The sequence below is a fragment of the Callorhinchus milii genome, unplaced genomic scaffold (genome assembly GCF_018977255.1).
Source record: "Callorhinchus milii isolate IMCB2004 unplaced genomic scaffold, IMCB_Cmil_1.0 Scaffold12, whole genome shotgun sequence".
In the NCBI taxonomy this organism is placed as follows: domain Eukaryota; kingdom Metazoa; phylum Chordata; class Chondrichthyes; order Chimaeriformes; family Callorhinchidae; genus Callorhinchus; species Callorhinchus milii.
Genome location: NW_024704753.1, coordinates 5,091,560 through 5,102,734, shown reverse-complemented (window position 1 = coordinate 5,102,734; position 11,175 = coordinate 5,091,560). Strand labels below are relative to the sequence as shown.

At 52.8% G+C, this 11,175-nt stretch overlaps 2 non-coding genes across 2 annotated transcripts; both read left to right on the top strand.

Moving 5' to 3' along the window:
* The first annotated feature begins 560 nt into the window (after nucleotides 1-560).
* LOC121849985 lies at nucleotides 561-701 on the top strand. Its single transcript, XR_006085440.1, has one exon. It is a non-coding gene; the product is annotated as a U4 spliceosomal RNA (small nuclear RNA).
* Nucleotides 702-10,222: 9,521 nt separating this feature from the next.
* Nucleotides 10,223-10,364, top strand: LOC121849988. Its single transcript, XR_006085443.1, has one exon. It is a non-coding gene; the product is annotated as a U4 spliceosomal RNA (small nuclear RNA).
* The last annotated feature ends 811 nt before the right edge of the window (nucleotides 10,365-11,175 follow it).

The following is an 11,175-nucleotide window of genomic DNA, read 5'->3' as shown; positions in this document are numbered from 1 at the left end:
GCCTTCCCCTCGCGCTACCGCGCAGTGTGCCCTGCCCAGCGGCTCCCGGCGTCCCACTCGAGTCATTGCCCCGTCTCCCAGTATACCCCGCCCTCGGGCTTCTGCCCCTCCTCCCCCCCTCCAACACCCGGCATTCCCCCCAATCGCCTCTGCCCCACTTCCCATCGTCCCCCTTCAGCGCCTCTGCCTCACCTCCCAGCGTCCCTCTCGCGCCTCCGCCCCCACCCACCCACTTCCCAGGATGTCCCGCCCCCCAGGTCCATGTCTACTCTATGTCGTCACTGTCTCATCAGCATATTTCCCATCCCAAGATCCTCTGCTTCCACCCTCTCCGCGAATTGGAGATTAAAAAAAAACTATGGAAGAAAAAAAACTGCAGTTTTATTTCGTTTTATCGCCGAAACCGCCGTTATTGTTTCATGTTCCACGTTATTATTTGGGGCTCACCCCTCATGGGCGAGTGCTTCAATGGTTGGCAAGGGGAACTGGGGAACAAGCACTCACGGTAAGTGTAAGGGGGGCGGCAGAGATAGAGTTGTGTGTCGGTCCTGCTCCTCCCCAGCTTTGCGCAGTGGCAGTATCGTAGCCGATGAGGTCTAACCGAGGCGCGATTATTGCTTATTGAAAACTTTTCCCAATACCCCGCCGTGACGACTTGAAATATAGTCGGCATTGGCAATTTTTGACAGTCTCTGCGGAGACTGACTTTTCCAATACAAAAAACAGATGAATCTCTTTTCTTTTTCTATCGTTCTTCGTAGTGATCAGTGCGATGTGTGTGTCTACATATATATACATATATATACGCAATCGCTGTTTAAGAAACGTTAGTGATTTTTTAAGTGGATGTGATCCGATGTACCTAATGCGAAGAACAGATCGCCCGTTTCCGGCCTTGTGATGTCCGTCGGTCGATCTGCTTCTTCTCTGGGGGTGTAATGAATCCCTCCAACCGAATGGTAACGTGTGTCGCTCAATGTGTGGGACTCCGCTGTCGCGTTTCACCCGCAAAAAGTATGCAGTCGATTAACTTCACAGTGTACTCTGTGAAGCGCTTTCTGAGGCGTCTCGAAGACGTGATAAGGCGCTGTATCAAATGCCAGGATTATTATTATTATTATGGCGTAGGGGCAGACTTTCGGTGATGCTTGAGGACCGGCAGGCGAGGAGGTTTGGAGTATCAACTCAACAGCTCCCCCTTCACCCCGGGAGCGTCTACGGATAATCCCTTCACAAATAAATAATAACCGAAAAATAATGCGGCCGCTCAGTCGACCGCTGCTTGTGGGACGCTGCAGTGCGCAAATGGCTGCCGCGCCTCGTCCACAAAATATACCGTCGCTGCATTTTACAGGGCATTCTGTGAAGCGCTTTGAAACGTCTCAACAACGTGACCAGGCACTATATCAAATGCCAGCGTTCTTATTCTTATTCTCCCGATCAGCCCTTCTATCCCACCACACTCCTCCTCGTCTTCTCTCTCTCTCTCTCTCTCCTGTACCCCATTAGTTACTGCCTTTCTCGGTTCCAAGGTTGTCTTGGCGAAAGGTTGTTTCGCCCATAAAATATATAGTCAATTCACTTTACTGTATAAACAAAACGTAAAATACTGCAGATGCTGGAAATCTGCAGTATTTTGCGAAGGTCTGTGGACCCGAAATGTTGACTCACTTTCCTTTCTCCGTAGATGCTGCCTGACCCGCTGAGTGTTCCCAGCGACTACTGTTTTTGTTTCACTTTACAGTCTATTCTGTGAAACGCTTTGAGATGTCTCGAAGATGTGAAAAGGCACTATATCAAATGCAAGGATTATTATTATTATAATTCGTCCCAAAGCAACTGCCCCATCGCCCACTCTTCCCGACACAGCCACCTCCCCCACCTCCAAAAGGTAAATACCCCTTTTGCTCATCCACATCCTCACCCTTCCCAACTCCCCCCCCCCCCCCCTCACCCCCACCCTCCGCGGTCAATTTTCCTCCAGAGCCTAAAACCCTCCCTCTGAAGCCCTCCTCTATCACTCGCATTTCTCCCTAAAATATCCACTCCCTCTCAAATAAAACCCTAACGATCATCCTGAACGAGAATATCGACATCGGGAGAGCATTCCACGGTACCAGACCTCCCTCTACTTCAAAATCCTCCTTATTTATCGTCCTCCCTAACTGCCTGGTTGCTTCATCCCTGACATCTCCTCCCTTTCCTCATCCCTCTGGACAGAACACCTGATCATAATGGGTAATTTCAACCTCCACCTAAACTCCCCGTGCCCCATCTCTTCTAACTTCACTGCTCTCCTCTCCACACTAAACCTCACCCTACACAAACTTCCCCGACCCACAATCGTGGCCGCCACCTCGACCTCATTATCACTCACGACCTTAACATTTGCGACCTGTCCATCACAGACAACGCCATGTCAGACCATTTCCTCATCTCCTTCCACTCCCACATCCCACTCCCCTCTTCCAAACCCTCCACCATCTTTTTCCGACCTTGGAAGAAGCTTCCATCCCAGTCTCTCATGAACACCCTTGCTTCCTCAGATCTATTCTTCCCCTGGACTTCCACCCCTGCCCCCTGAAATCCAGATCTGTCTCCAAATGTACCCACTCCCCTGGTATAACTGTCACCTCCGTTGCCTCAAAACTGCTCGAGCGCAGATGGCACAAATCCAGCCTCACAATCAACCGCCAACTGTGGCTCGAGGATCTCCGCAACTATTACCTCTCCCTCTCGTAGGCCAACACTGCCTTTTATTCCAAAACCGTTTTGGAGACCTAAAACAATCCAAAACCACTGTTCTCCACCTCCTCCGTGCACCCCTGTGCCCCCACCCGCAATCTGCTTCCATCTTCACTTCAAATGCCAAGTGCAAAGAGGTCCTAGACTTCTTTGCGTCAAAGATTGAAATCCGCTTGGCTGCATCCTCCTCTCCTACGACCTCCCTCACCACCAGACCATCTACACCACCCTTTCCTTCCACCTTGGCCCATACCTCTCACAGTTTTCTATACTCCTTTGCCCCGATTGCTTCCCCTTCCCTCTCAACCACCCAGATGAAGCCCACCACCTGTTGTCTTGATCCCCTATCCATCCAGCTGCTGGTCACCCAACTGCCTCTCATCTTCCTGGATCTCTCCCTGCTGCTGGCTCACACAGTAAATAAGTCGCTCTCCTCAGGTTCTGTTCCTCTTAAAACTGCTGCCATCACTCCCCTCCTCAAAATACACACCGTTGACCCCTCAAATCTTACAAATTACCATTCCATTTTGAACCTGCCCTTTGTTGTCAAAGCTCTGGAATGCATTGTCGCTTACCAGCTTTGCTCATATCTATCCCTCCATTCCCTCCTTGAGCCTCTCCAGTCTGGTTTCCGCCCTGCCCATAGCACAGAGACAGCACCTGAACCTGTCCACGCTCCCCACTGAGAGAGGAGGGATAGGGAGGGGCGTACAAGACCCCATTTGTAACTGCGCCCTACAAAGGGCGGTAGAACCCCGAGGCAGGGAAGCCTTGGTCCTTTCACCAAAGTGGAGTGCGCAGAGGAAACCCCGCCTCAACCACAAGGGTGAGTCTGTTGCATCCTGCAATGAGATAATAACATGTTGCGTCTTCTTTCTGTAATGGGTTTGATACTGTCTGAGACAAGCGTAAATATATATCAACAAATAACTAGATATAATTTGTTTTAAAAAATTTGACAAGGTCACTAACGGCGTCCTCTCTCTCTGTGACCAGGGATGGCTCTGCCTCTCGTCTTCCTGGACCTCTCCACTGTGTTCCACACAATCGACTTTGTCAGCCTCATCCACCGCCTCTCCTCCCTCATCCACCCTAGTGAGACCTTCCCCATCTTCAGGTTGTGTCTGAAAACCTTTGACGGTGACTACGGTCATCTTCCCCCTCCCCCTGTTGTTGAATAATCAGTGTTTTTGTTTGCACTCTTAGCTGGTTTACATTGCCGGTGTGATTTAGTCACACTTTTTTTGTAGTTTACATTGCTATTCCATTGCGATTAATTAATGTAATTGACATAATATTGACATAATATGTGATATTGCCAATTGTTTGGCAGGAAAAGGTGTTGTAGGGACTTACCCAGTTTTTCCACTACAGGACGAAGAAAATGATCAAAACCAACAGTTAGTGTTTATTATTATTAAAGATTATTATTATTAAAGATTATTATTATTATTAGATGCAAAGATTATTATTATTATTACTATTAGTATTATTATTAAGTGTTTAGAGTCGGGGAGCGGCGGCAGGACAGCGCGGGGAGGAGCCTGGGCCTACTGACCCAGGTACTTAAACTCGACGCCGGAGCGAGTTCAGCCCCGGAGGGGAGGGGTGGGGACGGAGCGGGGGAACTGCGACGTCATAGATTAGTTTTCAGGTACGTGCGCGCGCACAAAAAAAAAACAAAAAAAAAACCTCTGCGCCCCCCCCCACCCCCCAGGGCTCACATCAGAGCCCACTATGGTCCTGTTGGGTTCGCTGCCCCAATCTACGGGATAATGCCATCCACCTGACCGCTCGCTCCCGGTCCCCGCGTGCGCACTATGGCTGCCGCTTTGACCCGAGCCCCCTCACCCCCTCCCTCCCACCCCCCTCCTCTCTCCCCCCAAACCCTCCCCCCTCTGCATCTCTCCCGCTCTCTCCTCCTCTCTCTCCGTCCCTCTCGTCTTCTATCCCCACTTGACCCTCCCACAACCTCCCTCTGTTCCAGCCTGGGAATCCTCCGCCGGGCTCACCGCGGCACTCGGCGTTGGCTGTCCAGCAGCAGCCACACCGACTGCCCCATTCCCCACCACTCTCGCCAGCCACCCCGGACACAGACCCGGGGAGCCAACCTCTCCTCCCTCATCCCCATCTCCCCCACCCCTGCCTCACAACCTGGACCCCCCTCCCCTCCCACACACCCTTCTGTCAACCGCTCCCTCCACATCGGACTGCAAAATGTCCGCTCCCTCTGCAACAAGGCCCTGGTCATCAACGATCTCATCCTTGATGAGAACGTTGATATCATGGCCTTAACAGAAACCTGGCTCACCCCAGGCGACACCTTCCCCCTCACGGAGGCCACGCCACCCGGCTACACCTCCCACCACATCCCCCGCCCCAACCGCCGTGGCGGTGGTGTTGCCCTTATCTCAAGGACACCACTTGCCCTATCCCCCTACTCCACTGGCTCTTTCCCCTCCTTTGAGCACCTCACCCTCTCCCACCCCTCATTCCTCTCCCTTAAAATCCTCCTCCTCTACCGGCCCCCTAAAACCTCTCCCACCTTCATCTCTGACATTTCAACACTCCTCACATCTCTTTGCCTCTGCTCCGATCGCCTCATCATCCTGGGCGACTTTAACCTACACTTCACACCCTCCTGCTCCATCTCCACAGACTTCTCTTCCCTGCTCTCCTCACTCAACCTCTCCTTACACATAAACTCCCCCACTCACAGTCACGGCCACCCACTCGATTTGGTGATCACCCGGGGCCTCAGTGTCTCGGATGTCACTATTACCGACAAGGCCATCTCTGACCACCACTTCATCTCCTTCACCACCTCACCCCCTCCCCACCTCCACCAGACCCACCACCATCTTCTACCGCCCTTGGAAGAAGTTACCCCCACAATCCCTAACCGATGCCTTGGAGTCCTCTGAACTCCTCTCCCTCTGGCCTTCAACCCTCACCGACCCCTCTTCTCCTCTCTCCCTCCTCCACAATACCCTCTCCTCCACACTCGATACTCTTGCCCCCATCACTTCCCGCACTGTCTCCTACTCCCGCTCCTCCCCCTGGTACACCACCCACCTGAATCCAAGATCAAGGGAATCCGCTCCGCGGTCACTTCCCCTCCAACTTCCACCCACCACCCACCCCTTCCCTCCCACACTCCGACTCCTACCCATCCTCCCCTACACACCTTCGTACCCGTTTCCCCACCCTCTGTCACTGAACTCATCCTATCCCTAAAACCAACCACCTGCTCCCTTGACCCCATCCCCACTCCACTCCTTATCTCCCAGCTCCACTTTCTTGCCCCACATATCACTGACATCATCAACCTGTCCCTCTCCTCTGGCTCTGTCCCCATTCCATTAAAAACTGCCATCATCACGCCCACCCTGAAAAAACCCTCCCTTGATGCGTCGCAGCTATCAAGTTACCGGCCCATCTCCAACCTCCCCTTTCTCTCCAAGGTCTTGGAAAGAGTTGTCGCCTCCCAACTGCGCTCTTTCCTTTCCACCCATTCTCTTTTCGAACCCCTTCAGTCAGGTTTCCGTGCTGCTCATAGCACAGAAACTGCCCTGGTCAAGGTCACCAATGATATCCTGACCATCTGTGACCAGGGCTCCCTCTGTCTCCTCGTCCTCCTCGACCTATCGGCAGCATTCGATACGGTCGACCACACTATCCTACTCCACCGCTTGTCCTCCCACCTCAACCTTCAAGGCACTGTCCTTGAATGGTTTAGGTCGTACCTTTCTCACCGTCTTCACTTCGTCTCGACGAATGGCTTCTCCTCCACCCCCCGCACTGTCTCATGTGGTGTCCCTCAGGGCTCTGTCCTCGGTCCCCTCCTCTTCACCCTCTATATGCTCCCCCTCGGTGACATCATCCGCAGACATGGAGTTAACTTCCACATGTATGCGGATGACACCCAACTCTACCTTTCCTCCTCTACTCTCAACTCCACGACCACCGATGTCCTGACAGCCTGCCTGTCCGACATCGAGTCCTGGACGAGAGACAACTTTCTTCAGCTCAACGTGCGAAAAACCGAGGCCCTCCTGATTGGCTCACGTCAGCGCCTCCGCACCTCAGGCGCTGACACCATCAGCATCCAAGGCTGCACTCTCCACCTCTCAAAGCCAGTCAGGAACCTCGGGGTTTTGTTCGACCCTGAGCTGTCCTTTCTCCCTCACATCCGCACCACAACTGGCACCGCCTTCCATCACCTCCGGAACATCGCCAGACTACGGCATTACCTCACCCCTCACGCTGCTGAAACCCTGGTTCACGCCTTTGTCACCTCAAGGCTGGACTATGGGAACTCTCTCCTCGCCGGCCTTCCCGCCACCTCCCTCCACAAGCTGCAGGTCATTCAGAACTCTGCAGCTCGTGTACTGTCCCGCACCAGGCTTCGGGACCACATCACTCCCACCCTCGCTCGCCTCCACTGGCTCCCCATCCCCCAGAGGATTGATTTCAAGATCCTCATCCTCACCTACAAGGCCATTCACGGCCTTGCTCCCTCCTACCTCTCCGACCTACTATCCCCCTACCTACCTGCCCGTACCCTCCGTTCCTCTGGCTCCGGTCTGCTCCACGTCCCCCGCCCCAACCGCCCTACCATCGGTGGTCGGGCCTTCAGCCTCTCAGCCCCCAGGCTCTGGAACTCCATCCCCCAGTGCCTTCGCCGCCTCCTCCCTTTCCTCCTTCAAGGCCGGTCTCAAAACCTTTCTCTTTGACCGTGCCTTCAGCTCCCCTCTCGACTCTCTTCCCCCTCCTCGCTCCCTCCCTTCCCTCACCCTGACCATTCCCCCCTGCTCGGGTCCTGACCCAACTGTGCAGCGCCTTGGGACGTCCTCCTGACGTGAAAGGCGCTTTATATAAATGGAATCTTGTTGTTGTTGTTGTTTCACCATACCTGTACTTTTCACAGCTTTGAGACCAATTCTGTAAATTCCACTCTTCTGATACAGGTTTTTGTTTTGATCTTTGAACATAATTTCACAACAGGGGCCATTAACAACAACAACAACAACAAGATTTCATTTATAGAGCGCCTTTCACATCGGGAGGACGTCCCAAGGCGCTGTACAGTTGGGTCAGGACCCGAGCATTGGGGGGAAATGGTGAGGGTGAGGGGAGGGAGGGAGGGAGCGAGGAGGGGGGAAATGGTGAGGGTGAGAGGAGGGAGGGAGGGAGGGGGGAAATGGTCAGGGGGAGGGAAGGGAAGGGAGGGAGCATGGAGGGGGTAGAAAGTCGAGAGGGGAGCTGAAGGCACGGTCAAAGAGAAAGGTCTTGAGACCGGCCTTGAAGGAGGAAAGGGAGGAGGCGGCGAAGGCACTGGGGATAGAGTTCCAGAGCCTCGGGGCTGAGAGGCTGAAGGCCCGGCCACCGATGGTAGGGCGGTTGGGGCCGGGGGATGTGGAGCAGACCGGAGCCAGAGGAACGGAGGGTACGGGCAGGTAAGTAGGGGGATAGTAGGTCGGAGAGGTAGGAGGGAGCGAGGCCGTGAATGGCCTTGTAGGTGAGGATGAGGATCTTGAATTCGATCCTCTGGGGGATGGGGAGCCAGTGGAGGCGAGCGAGGGTGGGAGTGATGTGGTCGCGGTGTCTGGTGCGGGACAGTACATGAGCTGCAGAGTTCTGAATGACCTGCAGTGTGGAGGGAGGGCCGGGAAGGCCGGCGAGGAGAGAGTTCCCATAGTCCAGCCTTGAGGTGATAAAGGCGTGGACCAGAGTTTCAGCCGCGTGAGGGGTGAGGTAGTGCCGTAGTCTGATGATATTCCGGAGGTGATGGAAGACGGTGCCAGTTGTGGTGCGGATATGAAGGAGAAAGGACAGCTCAGGGTCGGACAGAACCCCGAGGTTCCTGATGGCTTTGAGAGGTGGAGAGTGCGGAGCTGATGGTGTCAGCGCCTGAGGTGCGGAGGCGCTGACGTGAGCCAATCAGGAGGGCCTCGGTTTTGCGCACATTGAGCTGAAGAAAGTTGTCTCTCGTCCAGGACTCGATGTCAGATCGGCAGGTGTCTGTTTTGTTTGTTTTAATAAAAACAAACTGCAAGAAACAAGCATGTATCACTGCAGCAATGTGAGGGCATATGATTGTGCTCGAGTGGTTTATTCCACTGTGATTGTCACATCATCCCCCAATGACTATACTCAACCCTTTGCTGCTCTTTGCTGATATGCGCCAATGCGTTTGAAAAAACGATTCACTATTTACGGAATAATGGTTATTTTATAGGCAAATGACAATGAACCTACAACTCAGCGCTGTTGCTTCCGAGTGTAGAAGCAGAATAAAAATCTTTGAACAACTAACTGTCCAATGCGTATGTAGTTTTCCTTATATATCAATAAAGGTCATTTCCGTTCAAAGTCAGATTGATATCTTTCTTGAAGATATTTTCTTATCTTCCCATTTGAACTGTGCACATTTCCAGCTCTGTAGAGGAATCCCCCCACACCCCCCATCCCACCCCTGAACTCGAAAGCCACACTATCCAAATGCTGATTGTAAAGTGTTGCAAATGATATTTGTATTTGGGAGAAAAACGTGATTATGGCTTATTTCGAAAAAAAAAACTTTTCCTAATACCTCAGCTGTTTAGCCTTGAAATACAGCGGTCACTGGCCATTTTGGGACAGTCTCCAATAACGAATGCAAAGAACAAAAAGAAAGAAATATTGCACTCACTGAAACAAGTAGAAATGGAAGTGTGGAGTCCTGTAGCTCAGTGGTTAGAGCACTCGCTTTGCAAGTGAGAGACCTGAGTTCAATTCCAGGCAGAGGGCGAAACCTTGGGCAAGTTTCCTTACTCCACACAGAGCCTAATAATAATCCCTCCAAAACAAAACACAATAATAAATTGGTCATTTTCAATCTACGACTGTTTGTGGGACATTGCTGTGCGCAATTGGCTGCCGCGTTCGCCCACAAATATACAGTCAATTCACTTTACAGTGTATTCTGTGAAGCGCTTTGGGACGTCGAGAAGACGTGAAAAGCGCTATATCAAATGCAAGGATTATTATTATTATCATTAATTCCTGGAACAGACTCTGGAATAGACTTCGCTGCTGCTGTGAGCACCGAACAAGCACTGCACTCCAGCAAGTCAGCACTTATGAGGGGAGGAGAGGGGGGGCAATGTTTTGAAGAATATTATTTGAAAGAAGTTTGTGCAGAGTTTCCAAACCAACTGCACCTGAACCTGGTCCAGAGACTCGCTTCCCGCCATGTCCCGTGTGACGCCATCAGCTCATTTGCATACGCGGCACAGCGGTTTAAACAGAAGCGGTGGTTTTTGAACGCTTTGCTCTCCGATTCTCCTCCGTTTCTTTTTTTTTTAAAAGTCGCCGAAAAGTCCCCGAAACGTAACGCAAAAGTGCGGAATCGCAGCCGGACATTGCCAGCGGCTGATGGTAAGTGAGAGGAGGAGGGCGGTGGGATAAGCCGGCGGGTCGGGAGGCCGTGGGCAGCTTTGCGCAGTGGCAGTATCGTAGCCGATGAGGTCTAACCGAGGCGTGATTATTGCTTATTGAAAACTTTTACCAATACCCCGCTCATGGCGACTTGAAACATAGTCGCCGTTGGCAATTTTTGACGGTCTCCGCGGAGACTGACTTTACACAAAGGAAATGAGAGATGTTGACGCTTCCCTTTCGGCTGTTCGGGGCCGTTTGATGCCGTTCAGTTCCATCCTTCCTTCCTTCCTTCAAGGCCTTTCTCTTTGACCGCGCCTTCAGCTCTCCTCCCTCCCTCCCCTCCCCCTGACCATCTCCTCGCTCACTCCCCCCCTCACCATCTCCCCCCTCCTCCCCTCCCATCTCCTCCCCCCCTCACCATCTCCCCCCTCCTCCCTCCCTCCCCTCGACCATCTCCTCGCTCCCTCCCCCCCTCACCATCTCCCCCTCCCCCCTCCCCCTCCCCCTCCTGACCATCTCCTCGCTCCCTCCCCCCTCACCATCTCCCCCCCTCCTCCCTCCCTCCCCTCGACCATCTCCTCGCTCCCTCCCCCCCTCACCATCTCCCCCCCCTCCCCCTCCCCTGACCATCTCCTCACTCACTCCCCCCTCACCATCTCCCCTCCCCCCTGACCATTTCCCCCTCTGCCCCGGTCCTGACCCAACTGTCCAGTGCTTTGGGACGTCCTCCCGACGTGAAAGGCGCTCTATCATTGCAGTCTTGTTGTTGTTGTTGTAGCTTCGATTTTATTCCGTGTATTTTTTGCAGTGATTGGTTGACCAGTGGGTTACTTCACAGCTTAAAATTCCGTCTCTTACGTCAATTACCGAAGGGTTCGGTTCCTTCCTGTATTCTTGGAGAGTTAATTCCAGTGCTAATTAACACTGAGATAATAATCATTGCATATGATTATAGCGCCTTCGAGATGTCTCAAAGTACTTCACGGAAAATACAGTAATAGTAAA